At 41.0% G+C, this 14,907-nt stretch overlaps 1 long non-coding RNA gene across 1 annotated transcript in view; it reads left to right on the forward strand.

The window, feature by feature from the left end:
* Positions 1–13,810, forward strand: part of LOC123368628 — a 35,324-nt gene extending 21,514 nt beyond the window's left edge. Inside the window, exons 2-4 of the long non-coding RNA XR_006578843.1 lie at positions 258–387; positions 8,752–8,946; positions 13,353–13,810. This is a non-coding gene — a long non-coding RNA (uncharacterized LOC123368628). The remainder of the gene's footprint in view (positions 1–257; positions 388–8,751; positions 8,947–13,352) is intronic.
* The last annotated feature ends 1,097 nt before the right edge of the window (positions 13,811–14,907 follow it).

Here is a 14,907-nt window from a genome sequence, read left to right on the forward strand (position 1 = left end):
ATTTTCTAGGAGTTCTGCGCTGCTTTTTCAGGGAGTGGAACTGATGATCTGATAGATCATTTCTATTTTAAGCTACTATGGTAATTTTTGAGATACCACAAGTCACAAGTTCAATTCAAGTTCCATTTTTTTCAAAGCACCTTTTTTATTTGAAACTTAAGTTGGTTGATAGTTAAAAAAAAGTCAAAATTAAAATGAAAAGTTTTGAAATTATCAAAACAGTATTTTTTGATTGACCAAATCAAATTGTTTTTCAGAGTTTTGGTTCAGAAAAATGTTTGAGATGTCTATCTTTCATCCTGCTTCAGGACAGGGGAAAACTTCAAAATCTCAAAAACTATTTCCCACCCAGCTCAACTAAGCAACTTGCCCAAGACCACACAACAGGTATGTGGAAAAGCTAGACAAAGATGTCAAAATTCAAAGGTAACTGTACCTTTGCGCCCCCCCACCCCCCAGCCCCCTCTTACCCCTAGTGGTCCACTACAGGAATGCCCCTGCATTCTCAAGTCTCTAGCCTTAACCTCTCTCTAGGCAGGGCCCCAGCCACATTTCCTTCCTTCCTTTTAGGCTGCAGCCTCATGCTCTTTAGTGTAATTGTCCCAAGTAAGTCTAAATCCAGCCCTCCGCTCTTTAGTTTCTCTCCAATGACAATGACAGTGTTTTTACCACTGACCACCCAGCTCTTCCAAAGCAAACACATTTACTTAATGGCACAAGCATACAGAGAAAATCTACAAAACAAAAAAACAGATTTGCATACTTACTAAATGTACCAGAAATTTCCCATTCAAGAAGGGTTGAGGTCTCCCTAGGAGCTCCTGTCTGTTTGTTGAATCAGAGGTCCTTTCCATTCCATGAATCAAAAAAAGGAAGGCCATGATTCTATTTAAACTCTACCTTTTATATCAAAAGCCCTTTCTTTGTCTCCTAGTCTCTGGAATACCCACCTTGAACCAATATTCAGAATATTCATAAATTTAACACAATGGTCCCTAAAGAAATTGCATGGAGTTACAGGTTTCAGAGTAGCAACCGTGTTAGTCTGTAGCCGCAAAAAGAACAGGAGTACTTGTGGCACCTTAGAGACTAACAAAGTTATCTGAGCATAAGCTTTCGTGGGCTACAGCCCACTTCATCGGACGCATAGACTGGAACATATAGTGAGGAGATAGATATACATACAGACAACATGAAAAGGTGGGAGTTGCCCAACCAACTCTAAGAGGCTAATTAATTAAGATGAACTGTTGTCAGCAGGAGAAAAAAACTTTTGTAGTGATAATCCAGATAGCCTATTTAAGACAGGTTGACAAGATACTTAACGTGGGGGAAATAGATTCAATGTGTGTAATGGCCCAGCCATTCCCAGTCTCTATTTAAGCCTAAATTGATAGTATCTAGTTTGCATATCAATTCAAGTTCAGCAGTTTCTCCTTGGAGTCTGTTTTTGAAGCTTTTCTGTTGCATGAATGGCCAGAGAGGCTGATGTATTCTTCTACTGGTTTTTAAATGTCAGATTTGTGTCCATTTATTCTTTTGCATAGAGACTGTGCCAGCAATGCCCCTCTGCCATGGACATTGGCCAAACCGGACAGTCTCTACGCAAAAGAATAAACAGTTCGTCTTAATTAATTAGCCTCTTAGAGTTGGTTGGGCAGCTCCCACCTTTTCATGTTCTCTGTATGTATATCTATTTCCTCACTACATGTTCCATTCTATGCGTCCGATGAAGTGGGCTGTAGCCCACGAAAGCTTATGCTCAAATAAATTTGTTAGTCTCTAAGGTGCCACAAGTACTCCTGTCCTTTTCATGGAGTTACAGTATCTGTCACACCAGATTTTCTGTTTCCCGGTCCTCTGTTTTAGACCCAGAACGGTACATTACTTTTTTCATCTTTCCTTCCCATAACTGAAATCATATTTCTAAATACCGGAGGTGAACACCTAACCCTAATGAAATCAATGGAGCTTTGCCATTGACTTAATTGGTGCCAGGCTTTCACCCTTACTGCATAAACTTTGTAAGGTTACCCTTACATTATCAAATTAAGAGACTAAACCTGTTCTAACTTGCATTTTCATATAATGTATTGAGAAAACCATGTTACATGTTTTTGCCATGTATCCTACACAAAACTGGTGTGTGAGAATCTCTAAGCTAAATAGGAAATACAACACAGGACAAAATTAAAATAAATGCATATATGTTCAAATACATTTGTTAGTTTAAATTACTGATTTACTTCTGCACATAGATTAATTAAAAAAAACCCTTGTTTTACCGAACAATGCTATGGTCTGAATTTGCAAATTGCTATGGTCTGAATATGCAAACTGCCCACAGTGTGGAAAGGGGAGAGAGAACATTTTCCATGATCCCCAGAACTGGATACAGCTGTGCCTGTTGAAAAATTACCTTCCCCTCACTAATTAATTTAACTCGAGAGTTATATTATGGACTTCAGCAGATCTTGACATATTTTTTCTTAGAAGGAAGAATACGCATGGTAAATTAAGGTTTTCTAGACTGAGACAATCAAAGTTCATGGATGCAACAGTTGAGTAACTGAAAAATCAATTTGGAATTACAGTATTTCTTAGGGGTTTGTTAGGATGTTTGTTTACTCTTCACTGGAGACACTTTTATCTAACTAAGAAGGCCACATGAGGATGTCAGCCTGGAGCAGTTATTGGTTAAGGTATAATTGAGCATGTGTGAATTTATGTTTATTCATTTGGCTTTAAAATATTTGTGAAGCTAACAATATATCATACCTATTAGGAATAACATAAAATATGGAAGTTTTTCTGGAAATGCAGCTCATAAATCAGAAATTAAGAGACATTTCAGACATTCATATTGCTCTGAAATTTAGCATACATCACTTTAAAATGTATTGAGCCAGACCCTCAACCATTGTAAATCAGTGAAGCACTACTTACTTCAGTGGAGCGACATTGATTTATATTGGTTAAAGGGCCATGATCTTTATCAGATAATGCACATTCAACTGGAGTTTAAGGGTGGGGTTTTCAAAAGTATGCAGCATTGTCCAAACTCCACCCCCAAGGAAATCAATCCAATTTTAACATTGACTTCAGCGGAAGCAGAATTAGGCCAGTGTTGAACACTTTTGAAAACTCCACTCCAAAGTTGCTTATGTTTTAAATGGAGCTAGTCACAAGTCTCTCTCATATTATGGGCACATCTGGCAGTGACACCTCAGGATGAACATTTTTTGGAAATTTTGGAAGTTAAATTCTTTCTGAAAACGAGTTTAGGGAATAATATGCTGTTTTGTCCATGCTTAAAACAAAATCACGATCTAGTTCTGAGAAACTCAATTCTAATGCTTTCATATTTTATAGCAAGGTCTTGAAATCTGTCAGGGTGGTCAACGTGAGGTCAAAGAAGTGCCTTGCACTTTCTCTGTGAAAATCAACCTAATCTGGGTGAGTTATAATTGTCTGAAAAATGCTGTTTGCACATACTCAGTAAAGGCTTGTGAGTGGTTGCCAGATAGTCTTCAAAGAATGTATCTGCTCCAGCACATGGCACCAGGGGCAGAGAGGGACTTTCCCTGCAATGCCTCCTCCTGGCTGCCAGGAACCACTGCAGTGCTGGGCCCAGTAAATGAAAACAGAGAGACTTTCCCTTCTGCTTTCAATTATCTGCTTGCTGGCACTCAGGCAGCATGATCGAGAAAGAGGAAGGGACCTGACTTGAATGCTGGGGGGGTGGGGTGAGGAGCAAATGGCAGATAGATGCAGACTGGGGCCAAGAGAAGAGGGAGACAGGAAGATGATAAGAGGAAAAACAAGAACAAGCTGGGAGGACAGGAGCAGAAGGAGACCTTTGGAAAAAAATAATATGTCATCATGTACAGATTACAGATGATATCATAATGCATATGTACACAGGGGCTAAATTAAGGTTACACAGACAACCTTAATTCAAGCCTTCCCGAATTTTGAATGCTTCACTTTGCAACTGTATAATTCTTTTAACATAGATTTTGTATGTACTATGTATATAACTTAAACAAATCTCATTAATGTAGCATTAATGCACACTGTTGGATCGCTCCTAATCTCTGCTGATTCCTAAATTAACCTTACTTTAAAAATTCAAAAATATTTATAATCAGATACACAGAATTTAAAAGCAAATATGAATGTCCAGTTAGAGGACTCCAATCCTGCAAACCTTTACTCACTATAGCACTCCTACTTCTGTGAGCAAGAGTTTGTAGGATCAGACCCTGAAAAAATATTGTCGCAACCCTATACATAGTTATGGCTCTGTATGGCCAATTGTCGGTCCACGGCCATCTTGTTCTGCTAAAAGGACAAGGCAACCTCCATCTTGGACCAGGTTCTTGTTCCACAGGAGAGGGCAGAGACCTAATTCTGCCCAGCAACACCGCAGTATCGTGTGCAACCCTGAGGTGCGGTGTGCAACATTTTAGTGCTGTGTGCATTTTCCCGCTCTTTTTGGCCTGGTCATCTAGGGGTCAGGCTAGTGCCTTGTGCAAAGATGCCAGTGTGCCGTGTGCAGATCCTGTTGGCGTGGGGGGCAACAGTTCAGAGCCTGAAGGGTGTAGGAGCCAGAGACCAATCAGATGCTGACACGTGTGAGTGAGACCCTTCAAATAAAACTAGGTTTCCCCCAAAAATCTTTGTGGAGTGTCCGCGTGTTAGCTGAAGGGCCTGATCAACCTTTTGGCCAGGGTCTCCTCCCGGTATAGCTAGCTTGTGTTCGTGTGGAGTATCCGCGTGTCAGCTGAAGGGCCTGATCAACCTCTCAGCCAGGGTCTCCTCCCGGTATAGCTAGCTCATGTCGTGTCGTTTTGGATTCGTTATCGCTTTGGATTTATTGTTTTGGATCCATTCTATCAGCTCGTCATGCTTCTGGTGTCTGTTCTGCTGGTCAGCTGCGCGTGGAGTGTGGTATTTGCTTTCTAATTTCTGACAGTTTACTTACCTAGCTTCCTCTCTTTTTCCCCCTCGCTAACTCGGTACCAAGTGTGTATACAGTATATGAGAGTTGAATTATTGAGCTCATAATTGCACAGTTGTTTAGTTTGTATAGTTGTTCTGAGTTTTAGTAGATAGTTAACTATAGACTGTTTTAAGTTGTGTGAGTTACTGCTCTGTCTTTGTCTGGAGTGTTTGGTGCTAGGTGCTGTCTCCACCTGAGGATTAGCTGACCAAGGGGTTTCTGTCCCCGCAGTCTGTGTGAGTGGAACCTGCACAATCGCAGCCGCACCACACTCTGGGTAAATCCCATAGTGTGAAAGCAAGGGCGGTTGAGGCAGTGGCCTGTGGGTCTCTTTTCTGTGTTGCACCGGGCACCGCTCTGACGAACCCGATTTCCATCTTGTGTAATTGGTGTGTCTGCCTACTCAGTGTGAAGCAGTGAGCAGTATAGATTTGTATTGTTAATGATTTTTGGGTGTGTCTGTATTGTTTAATAACATCCCAGCTAAGAATTGCCTCCTCCTCGGCCAACGTTGTAACTATCCCCCCAATAAACTTAATTCTGGTCCAGCCTGGTTTTTCCTCTCCCAATACCAAAGCTGATTGAACCGCAATCGGTTTCGGACAAATATATGACCCCAGATTCCCTGTGTGCTTTTTAAATAGTATTCTCTTTTCAAAGTGTTATTTGTACTAATGTGGTACTGAACTGGTCCTGGCTGCTCAGGCTCTTTGAATCCAAACTCAACTGATCTAGTGCTCACTAACGCCTAAGTGAGCCCCCCCATTGACTTCAGTGGGCTTTTGGTTCAGGCCTTGTGTCAGGTTGCAATATTTATGATGTGTAGGAGGAAACAAATTCATCTAATAGTTTAAAAAATAACAGTTATATTTCTCAAAAAGAACAGGTGTACTTGTGGCACCTTAGAGACTAACAAATTTATTTCAGCATGAGCTTTCGTGAGCTACAGCTCACTTCTTCGGATGCATAGAAATAGCTATATTTCTAAGTGTCTTTCTCTGGTTAATAAAAAGAACAGCAGATTGCTAGCTTAATGAGATAGTGGTGTATTTCTTTTATGTAAATAACATTTAAAGACATGAATCACTTTTTGTAAATATCGTGTTACTAGACATTCTACTTATTTTAGATTGGTACCTTTCATTATATTTGCTTTTTACTGTTGCTTTGTTTACTATAGTAAATGTCAAAATGTGCTCGCTAAAATAACGAATATGGAGAGTGATAGCTTGTTTGCTACCAATGGAAATGCCAAGGAGTACAATGACCTCTAAGTCACTTTACCCTTCAGTTAAATACTGCTTGTTTAGAGAAAAAGTTTGGGACTGTCACAGTGCTAGAAGTTAGTTTGTATTATAAAGCAGTTTGGCAGGTTACAATACTGGTGCCGTAGTACTGATAAATGATCTTATTATTTCAATCCTGAACTTGTAATGAGGAAAAGAGAATATATGATTTTTATTCAATTTATTGTACAATATAATTCACAAGTAAAAAAGAGCTACTGTTAGATATGAATGCTTTTGCATTTGCAGTCTTTGTCATGACATCAGGCTGTCTGCGTGCCCATATTTATTGTTGTTGTTATTATTAATATTTGAGTAGTATCTAGAGGTCTCAATCAGGGGCAAGGGCCTTTTGTGCAAGGCATGGTACAGGCTCGTAAAACATGTCTGGAAGAGCACACAAATGAAGCAGACAAATAGAGGCGGAAAAGGAGCATTATTATCCCCATTTTACAGGTGGGGAAATAAGCACAGAGAAATTAAACAACTTGCCCCAGGTCAGATAAGAAGTTTGTGACAGAGCCAGGAACTGGACCAGATCTTCTGAAATCTAGTCTAGGGCCTTAATCATAAGGCTGTCTTTTTGCACTGGAACAAGGCAGTGTTTCTTTTTACTTCACTCTAAAATAATACTGATCTCTTTTCCAGTTTCTTCATGTTTGCCATGAGAATGGGTTAAATTTGAACTATTTCAAAATCTCATGATGAGCCTGTTCTAACTTTAATACTCTACTGAGAACACAAATCAGCCTGAAATCTGTTCTGCTGAAAATCTAAAGATTGGATACATTTGGTGTGACTTTTTGCTCTTATTACAATACTGGGATCTGAATGGCTACACAAAATGACATTATGTTCCTGCATTCTAATGACAGGTACTAAGAATGGGAAATGATACCAAATTAACTCTGCTGACAGTCTATCTCATGGTCCTTCTCAGTTGCCATGCTATACTTTGATGTTTACCTTCTCTGGATGCAGAAAGATGCAGCAACAAGAAGAGTCACTTTGTATTGGGGTATGGCGTGGCGTGGCGTGGCATGGGGGCAAATGTCATCTTGTTAAAAGTTCCAGTTGTTTATTCTTAAATAATGAGCTATATTCAGTATTATTTAAATAATCCAACACTAGAAATAATTTTCCTCAAAGATTAACAATAATTCACTCTAATACACTGTTACAATAATCAAAGTTTGAAAAGTTATAAGTGAAGTATGAAAAAAAATAAGGTTGCTGTCTCAATAAACTTGCAGTAATTGAGATTTACAGTACAAGAAACTGATGCTTCTAAATCTCCAAGGCAATGAAGTTGCTACAAAACCTGTTCTGACTTTACTGGAAAATTAAAGAGGTTCCTGCCTTTCTGGAAAAGATAACTGACATTTAAACAATTTGATTGCATCAGAAATACACAGACATAATCTCTTCCCCTGCAGTTATGACCAGGGGCGGCTCTAGGTATTTTGCCGCCCCAAGCATGGCAGGCAGGCTGCCTTTGGCGGTTTGCCTGCGGGAGGTCCCCGGTCCCGCGGATTTGGCGGCACACCTGCGGGACGTCCGCTGAAGCCGCGGGACCAGCGGACCCTCTGCAGGCATGCCGCCGAAGGCAACCTGCCTGCCGCCCTCATGGCGACTGGCAGAGCGCCCCCCGTAGCTTGCCGCCCCAGGCACGTGCTTGGCGTGCTGGTGCCTGGAGCCACCCCTGGTTATGACAGACCACTGATCAGAACACAAATATGCAACACATTCAAATTGAGTCTCAAACTCAGGCAACATGCAGTCTCCTGAGAGGAGCTAACCACTGTCAAATCCCATTGAAATAAATGGGAGTTAAGGGTACTCCTCACTTACTAGATGTTCTCAGCACCTCACAGGAGCAGGGCCCAACACCTACCACAATCATACATGTGAACCTAATATTGCTTTGCACTTGTAATTTTTGAAGCACTTTCAAGTCTGTTTTAACATGGCTTCACTTTATTCTCATTTATGAACATTCTGGAAAGAACTGATACTTCATAATAAAGCACAGCATTAATGATATTGTCATTGTCATTTAGAGATCATGTGGAGACCCGCAGAGTCATTCTTAATTATAGTCACAGGCATCAAAACAGAAAGGCAAGAATTCATCATATATTTTAATCAGTTGAAAAATCATTCCTGTGTTATCAGCAATTTCTTGCAAATAACCCTATTATTTTTTGATTAAGTATAAATTATATTTTTTCCACAAAATTTGAAGTGCAGCTAATAAGAATCATAATAAACTTTTCTATTTAAATCACTCAATTAATTCAGGCAGCAAATGTCTGATGGGGCTATAGTATACACAACAGAATAACAATTAAACTTTTTCTGTGACCATTAAAGTGGTCTGATTTCCCCATATCCATTTCTAAATCATAGCTAATAGCCTCGTCTCTCTTTCTTTTCCTCCTTCTACTATGTCTGCTGTAGAAAGATGAAACGTTTCTTGCAAGCCAGAAGAGAAAGAAAGCGGAATACAAAGCTGAAAGAGAATACAGACAACAATAAAAGACAGTTATTAAATTTGTGAACTCTATCAGAGGACAAGAAAATAAACTATATGACTGACTAGAAGGGTACTGAAGTATGACATTTCATTTTCATGCAGCTCTCCACATGATAAAGGTAACACACTAAAGAACACTGTACAATTGCACTGAAGAAGTTAGTGCATTCATTGAATATCAATGTAGCTAAAGTGCTTGTTTTTTGTTGTTATCTAATGCTTTTGTATGGAACAATATAGTTCAGGGATTCATGACTGTAACATCAGCCTCTCCACTTCCAGAGAAAATTTCATCATTAGTTTACTTTTCTACCTCACAATGGAACATAAGCTCTGCTTGCACCTTCCCTAAGATTCTGCATTTCCCAAGCACCTACAAATCCGGGTTGAAGTTAAAAGGCACTTAAGTGTGAAGATAATGCAGAATTGGGCCCAAAGTTAGCAATAGGATCACAACACACAGTCGGGCACCGTTTGTCCAGAAAGGAAAATATATGATTATTGATTAGTGAGCTATATGACAAGATGTACCTTGACAATCATTTTCTAAGATTCTGCTTTAAGACTTTAACCTAGAGCCGGAGAAATTTAGACATATTGAGTTGGTTGAAAACGTTCAAATTCCAAGATTTTCTGATGAAAATGCTGCAAAAAAATTGTGTGAAATTTGTTGCAAACTTGGTCAATTTTTTGGCCAGATCTATTTATTAGTGATAAAGGAGACAGCCAATTAAATTTCCAAACATCATAGTAAAAATAAGTGATAACCTTTTCATTAACTTGGCAGGCAGGCAAAACTTGTAGTGGGAATAGCTCAGTGGTTTGAGCATTGGCCTACTAAACTCAGGACTGTGCGTTCAATTCTTGAGGGGGGCCATTTAGGGATCTGGGGCAAAAATCTGTCTGGGGATTGATTTCTCCCCGCCTTTGAGCAGGGGGATTAGACTAGATGATCTCCTGAGGTCCCTGATATTCTATGACACAGTTCTACACAAGAGAAAGAGACACACTAGGATGCAAAGCTGCAATGATGTTACATAAATAAATCTGTTATTTATAATGATACTATTTGGTCCCATAAAGTGTCCCTTGAGTAAGCAGTGCTGTACTGAGGTTCAAGGCCAGAATTTGAGCTACAGCATTGTTTCCTGGAATCCATTAGCATACTAAGTGTTCATTGAATCCTGATCAACTATGATTTTTTATTTATAATTGTTACAAAAATCTGTAGAAATCAGTAAGTGTTGGCAAAGGGAGGCCTAAAAGATTTTGAAATTTGGCATGGATAAGCATTTATTATTAAAGGGAAAAGCTGGAATTTGCTTCTTGGAGGGGAAAAATGTACTTTGGGAGGGAAAAAACTAAATGTATCACCAGACTAGCAAGCCATGTTCAGATAAGTATCCATACCTCATTGATATATAATAATGTTAGAAATACTGTCCAAATAGATTTTTCTAGTGCTATTTCTATATTTTTATTTCTGCAACTGGGAAGTGAAGAAATAAACAAAGGGTAAAAACAACAAAAACAAACAAACAAAAAAACCCCACCGCTTTTGTTTAACCCCACAGAGCTGGTCAGAAAATACTTTTTTTTGTTTTTGTGGCTTTTGCTTTTGTTTGGAAAATGTCAATGTTTCAGTGAAAAATCAGAAAAAAAATTTCGGCCCAACCCGCAAAACTTTTAGCTGAAATTGACTATTTGATATGGAAATCCCACTGCCGTGCTTCATGGGGTTATAGATTTGTTGCCTCATGCTTTCCTTTTGTATGGACTAAACTTCCTGGTAGGACTCCCAAGAGGCACTACAGTCCACCCTCCTCCTGCGTAGTCACTGTGCATCATGGAAGTTGCTGCTCTCAATATATTTACATTTGTTTGACTGTGCTGGAGCACTTTCTGCACCTTTACAGAGGTATAACAATAGCCACTCTGCACTACTCTCCTACACAAAACATCCAAGAGATAATGAGTTCTTCGATATATAATGTCCCTAGATAGCACCATTGAGGAATTGCATCTCATCATCTGCAGTGAAGTCCAGCCTCTGCAGAGACATATATGGAACCTGAAATGTTTTTGCATAACATGTGTTGTGTCAGTGATGTATTTCTTCAACTCAAGTCATGCAGCTCATTACAATTTTCTCTCAAGATCATTGTTCAAGAAAGCAAGCACTATGAAAGGTAAATATGTGGTCACTGGATCTGTCCCTAAAATAGTCCAGCTCCAAACCATTTAGGTCAAAACCAGAAACCAACTGTAAGGCAGTGCAGACTATGGAGCACAGGTGTAATATGCACTTTATATGAAATAACACTTACTATGCTATATTCTGCAGAAACCGAGTTGTTGTCAGGTATCACTCCATTTTAGAGATTATTGCAGCAAGTAAAGGTGACAAAGACATAAATAATAGAGCTGGTCAAGAATTTTGTTTGATTAAATATTTCTGTCAGAAACTGTTGATTTGTCGAAATTGAAACTTTTCCACAGAAATGTATAATTTTTGACAAAACTTTAATCAGGAAGATTTCTCAGGTTCAGGATAGAATTAAAGGTCAGAAACCAGAAAGAGAGAGAGACCAGAATAACCAATAGCTTGGCAGTTAGGACAGTCATGTGGGTTTCCAGCATCCCAGATTATCACCCTAAACTCCAGGCTGTAGAGCAGTGATGGGCAAACTATGGCCTGAGGGCCACATCTGGCCCTCTGGACATTTTAATCCGGCCCTCGAGCTCCCGCCGGGGAGCGGGGTTGGGGGCTTGCCCCACTCCATGTGGCTCATGGAAGCAGCAACATGTCCCCGTTCTGGCTCCTATGCATAGGGGCAGCCAGGCAGGGCCAGTGCAAGGATGTTTCGCGCCCTAGGCGAAACTTCCACCTTGCGCCCCCCCGCCCCCACCCTGAGGCACCCCCCGTGCGGCAGCTCCCCCCCTCTACCCTGAGGCGCCCCCCTTGCGGCAGCTCCCCACCCTCACCCTGAGGCACCCCCCCACCCCAGCTCATCCCTGCTCTGCCTCCACTCCGAGCACACCATCGCTGTTTCACTTCTCCTGCCCCCCAGGCTTGCAGCGCCTAAGTTGATTGTCGCCGCAAGCCTGGGAGGCGGGAGAAGTGAAGCAGCCATGGTGTGCTCGGGGAAGAGGCGGGGCAGGGGTGAGCTGGGGCGGGGAGTTCCCCTGCATGCTGCCCCCCCTTACTTGCTGCAGGCAGCCCTCCCCACCCTCCCCTACCCCAGCTCCCTCCGCCTAAATGCTGGTGGCGACTGGGGTGGCCGAAGATCCGTCCGCCGTGGTCACTGCCAAAGAAAATGGCGCCCCCCCCCAAATCCTAGTGCCCTAGGCGACCGCCTAGGTCGCCTAAATGGTTGCACCGGCCCTGCAGCCAGGGGGCTCTGCATGCTGTCCCCACCCCAAGCACCACCCCCGCAGCTCCCACTGGCCAGGAACCATGGCCAATGAGAGCTACAGGGGTGTCACCTGCGGACGGGGCAGCATGTAGAGCTGCCTGGCTGCAGCTCTGCACAGGAGCCATAAAGGGGACATGCCACTGATTCTGGGAGCTACTTGAGGTAAGCGCCGCCCGGAGCCTGCATCCCAACCCCCTCCCATGCCTCAACCCCCTGTTCCAGCCCTGATCCCCCTCCTACCCTCCAAACCCCTCGGTCCCAGCCCGGAGCACCCTCGTGCAGTCCCAACCCCTCATTCCCAGCCCCACCCCAGAGCCCGCACCCCCAGCCCGAGGCCCCACCCCATTCTGCACCCCAACCCCCAATTTTGTGAGCAATCATGGCCCGCCATACAATTTCCAAACCCAGCCAAAAAGTTTGCCCACCCCTGCTGTAGAGTGTCTGTCTTTTGGACCCAATGAATATTTAATTATTTATATAAAGTGGAACACATCCAACAGGAGAGATTAAATTAGGATTTAAACTCAGGTCTCCCAGAGTATAGGGAAGTGCCTTAGCCACTGAGATATTGGGCTTCTTAGTTTAGTGTATGAAAAACTTAGAAAGGTTCCATGTTCATTCTGATGAAGAACAAAAATAAATTTTCTCTTGAATGAGTGGATATTTATTATTATTATTATTATTATTAATTATCATGTATTTATTATTTCTTTCCATTTATAGAGCATCTAGCCAAATCTCTGCCATTTCTGCTAATCCTCACTAGGTAGGACATAGAGGAGAATGTTTCAGTCACAGCTCCCAGGTCTAAAATGGTTGCTTTGGGGTTTAAAATAAACCAGGGCATGTATACTGCTGTGGCACCAATCCTAGAAATCCTTTAAAGGGTTTTGGCCTGTATTATAGGCATAATGTTTGGATGTGGGTTTGAAATGCCTTGATGAAAAACCTGAATAATTAAGTGAATTTAAGAAACAAAGTATTTCTCTTCTTTTTTTATCTCAATGACCAGTTTAAGAATAGTCCCCTAGTGTCTTTATTCTAGGGATTCCAGTTTTTTTGTCTCATTTCTGTCTAGAACTGACCATAAGACCTTTCTCTCATCTTAGATTTTCATGTAGAATCTACAGCAGATGGAACTGAAGCAGAAGCAGACTTTTAAAATTGGCAAGTTGGGTGATGAGCGGAAAGAAGCATGACAGAAACATATTCTAGCAGAAAAGCTTTCCTCTTACAGTGAAACAGGTCAACTTCCACAGGGACTGAAAAATATTTTACTAAGATAAAAACAGTTTGTCCCTAAAGAAACTGAAAATATGCTCTGTTTTATTTTAGCAGAAGGTGCAATCAGAGCTTAAACCATATGCAGCATATTTTTCATTGCCAAAGGAGATAACTACTGTTCTGTTACAAGCCACATGCCTGTATTAAATACTAGCAAAGTCATATAAAGAAACTCTTATTACTAGTGTTTGTAGATTTCATTTGAAAGCAGAATCATGTGTAGGAATTGGGGTCAATTTACCCTGGAGGTAACTCCCTGATCCAAATACAGTTATGTTACGAATGAATTTGTCCCATTGTTTTTAATTTTTGCCATGTTTTATTACTGCAGTATCATTCTGTCTTTTTAAATGTACAGTGATTATAATCATTGGACAGTGACATTAGTACTGTAAAAGATATTACAGATATAAAAGTCACATACGTGAAGAAGAAACTTTTTAGAATTACTTTAACTTTCTAAACCTGAATCTGCACTGGACTGAAAATCACCAGTTCCAGATTTGCCTAACAGTGCATTACGCTATTAAATGTGCAACTCTAGGACTGGGATTAGAAAAAGGATCACGAGGGGATCCTGATGAAAGGTCATGTTTTAGACAGTATGCTGTACTCAGCTCCATTATTATTTTCTTCTGGGATGGGAGGCAAATACTGAAAATCTGCTTTGTAAGTAGTCTGACATACTTAGTAGTATCTATTTTTCCAAGCCATGCTAAAATAGGTCTATATAACTTAAAAAAAAAGTCCTGCATTAGCTGCTATCTTCAATCTCTTGGTCAAGATGAGAATGGGTAGTTTAATTTGTATTCATACAGGATGAAATTCAGTCCTGTGCAGAGGCCTGCACAAAGAGGAGGCACCACTTAAGCCACCAAATCAGGGCATGGTGCTGGATCCCTGCACAAGGGTGGCTTTCACCTAATGATTAGGAAGGATATTTTTAGAATGAAAACCAGGGAGTCTACAAACAGAGCCCCTATATTGTTTTATTCCAAAAGATTTGGCCTTCTCGTCTGGATTCAGACAGCTATTCTATTAAAATCTTGGGTGCAATGCACTTTGGGGTGCTTCAGACAGGAGACATTCAGTAAATTCTCTGTTCTCATGGGGCGTGATCAACCAAATTAGGGATTCACTGAGTGGCATCCACATTTGAGGAGGAAGGGTCTGAAAGGAGAAAGACTTGGGAGAATCAAAGAAAGTGGTTGGAAATGAGGATAGGAGAGAGAAGATCTCAAAGTTTTAGAAGTCAGATTAAGGTTTTGTTAGGTGTCCAAAGAGTTGTGGGTTTCTCAAGATCTCAGAACTTTTTGAAGTTCTTCCACAGTTGATGAAAATAGGGTTTCCAGGCATCTTGTGTTCAACTGGAATGCCCAG

The sequence above is a fragment of the Mauremys mutica genome, chromosome 4, assembly GCF_020497125.1.
Source record: "Mauremys mutica isolate MM-2020 ecotype Southern chromosome 4, ASM2049712v1, whole genome shotgun sequence".
Taxonomy (NCBI): Eukaryota; Metazoa; Chordata; order Testudines; family Geoemydidae; genus Mauremys; species Mauremys mutica.